Here is a 3109-nt window from a genome sequence, read left to right as displayed (position 1 = left end):
TTTTTGTTTTAATTTATAAAGAACATATAGTTTGCTCCTCAGAGATTTCAAGTGTTGATATTCCAAATAATTTAGCTACACATTATAATTCAATATTTACAATGGTAATTAGATAACAAAAATAACAACTGAACTGAAGGAAAACCATGAAAGAATGTTGCCTGTTCCTCCTGACTTGCCCAGCCTGCTCTTGTGTGCAATGAAGACCACGTGCCAGGAGTGAAACCACCCCCAGCAACCAGAGACCTCGCATATCAATCTTTAATCAAGAAAATACCCAAAAGGCTTGCCAACAGGCCAATCAAATGGAAACATTTCTCAGTAAACACCCTCTTCCAAGATATGTCCCCATGTGTGTCATGTTGACAAAAAGCAGCCAGGCACAGACTCCCTGAATTCTCCCAAAGTGCAAACCAGACTCTAGACTCAATTCTAAGAATAGCAGAAATTTTAAAAATGATGACATCACAATTTTGACAGGGATCCAATATAGCATCTCAGAAATGAAAGGAAGAGAACACTTGGGTTGTAATATTTTACATTACCTAAATATCATCATGATGTTTCTGCCCCTAAATTCATATTCATGGAAAGTTCACATTTTAATTCTTGAGAAAGTCTGAGCTTTATTAGTTCTCTATAATTTGAATTTATACCCAGTTTGGCCTGAATGTGCCCTAAAATTCATTCCTGTCTTTGAAACTTAAAATCAGAAAGATGGAGACTTTAGAATGTAATTAAATCATGAATGTGAAACCATTATGAATGGTATTAGTGACTTATTATTTGCCATAGAGACAAGTAATTGAGAATTTTTTATCCTTTCTTCCATCAAACCACGTAAATCTGCAGATGTGATATTCTCTTGGAAACAGATAATGGGATCTAAGCAGATGTCAAATTTGATGCATCCTCAATCTTGCAACTCCTACCTTTAAGTAAGAAATGTGATAAATAAATTCATTTTTATATAAACTGACAAGCTGTAGGTATTTTGCTACAACAGCAAATATTAAGTAAGGCAGAGATTCACCTATGCTACTCTATTTATAAATTTGTGTGTTTAACTGTATATATACATTCTTTGGCATATGAATATTTAAAAGTCTTAGTATTCTTACAAAAATGCATGCATAAACAAAATCATATTATGTTGGTGGACATTTCCAGGCATTACTGTCAATCCAATCCTATATATAACAGTAATTTTGGAAAACATAATATTAAATATTAAAACACAAAACCTTACTGCATTCTCTCATGTAAGGAGTAATACACAGCATGGTGAACATTCTAAAAGTTCCACTTACATTTGAATCAAGACCAAAATATTTAGAAACGATTTTCAAATATGTGCAGTATTTCTGAACTGCTATATGGTACTAGAGAGGGAATGAAAGATGGTTGTGACATGAGATGATACAACTTAGAAAAAAGCTCATGTCATATCACACACAATCACTCACCTATCTAATCATCTAACAATTACATGTCTAGGCTTATCAAAGACAAATAGAACACATGTTCAAAAACTTATTTCCACAAAAGAGCTCAGAGCAGCTATATATACTAAAGCTAGACAATAGAAACAGTGAAATATGATTTACTACTATTCATGAATGAACATGCTAGTGGCTAGGCAGAAATATATATGTATATTGTAACACAAGTAGAAATACTAAGAAATAAATAATATCTTGAAATGGTTTCAAAATAATTGTTTGTTATATAAAATTTTTCATGTCCAAGATTACCTACTTAATGATACAGAAGAAATTAAACTCAATTCCCAAGGAATACTCAATCTCCATCCAGAAAAATATTTATATATGTATATGGAACATTTATTTACTTTAATACAGTTATTTATATAGGCAATAATTAATATCAGAATGAACTGATGCACATTTGCTATAAACTTTCATATATAATCCAATAACCCAACATTATGATATTTATTATTTTTCTTAATTTAGGTGTTAATTAAAGGTTTGCATTTGCAAATGTGTATGTGTGTGTCCTTAGTTTTGTTCTATGTCTTCCTCTTCCTCCTCCTCCTGGTCTTTTCCTTCTTCAATGTTATACTCATTCATTGTTTTGTGTATCAAGAGATCTTCTAATCTTGTTTAAGCATTTACTAGTTAATTTTTACAGTCATTTCTATAAACATTCCTGACTTATTTGACTGGTTTAAAGGTCTTAGAAATGAGTAAAACTGAGGTAGTGGCTCTTATCGTTAAAGTGATACTATAATTCAGTATATATTTATTTATAATATATATTCTATATAATATTTCTGCCTGTGCTCTGGACTACTTGCTGCCTGACCCAACCTTTCCTTGAAGGTGGAGGTGAGGGAGGTGACATGGAGTCAACAACACAGACTCTGGGAGCACATAGAGAAATGCTGCAGCAAGCTCATCTAACATTGTTGAAAGCCCTTTTAATATCCTCCACCCTTGCCCCATTGGTCCCAAGGAAGCATCTCTACTAAACAGCAGTTCCTGATTGGCTGGCATTGTCTACACCAGCAATCCTTGGTCTCTCAAGCAGTTCTTAATTAGATCCTCCTGCAGTAGATGCTTTTGCTGCTGCACAGGCCCTGACATTTACATAGAGGTGGCCCCGCTGTTCCTGCTATATTTTAACTAATATATATTGTTATATGTCTGCTCTGTCTATACTAGATCCAAAGGGATGACATGCCCATGTCTCTCAATATTAGCCATTATTATTTCAATTTGTCAGTTATATATTTTATTATGGTTTTGGAAATGAATTTACATATAAAAAACTGCCCACGTAGGGCAGAAAAGTGTAGCACATTTTTAATACTAGAACTTAGGAAGGTGATGTGGGTGGATTTCTGTGCATTTGAGACCAGCATGCCCTACAAGGGAGGTCCAGGCCAATCAGTTCTAGAGAGATAGCAACTATTTCAGTAGTAAACACAGTAATACAATGAAAAATGACCTGGACACACCACACACACACACACACACACACACACACAGACACACACAGACACACCACACACACACACACACACACACACACACACACACACACACACACACCACGAAAGTTAGAAGGTAGTTAGTGAAGAGAA

Source organism: Mus pahari, chromosome 12, assembly GCF_900095145.1.
Source record: "Mus pahari chromosome 12, PAHARI_EIJ_v1.1, whole genome shotgun sequence".
Taxonomy (NCBI): domain Eukaryota; kingdom Metazoa; phylum Chordata; class Mammalia; order Rodentia; family Muridae; genus Mus; species Mus pahari.
The sequence above is the reverse complement of the archived record's forward strand: the minus strand, read 5'-3'. Positions refer to the sequence as shown.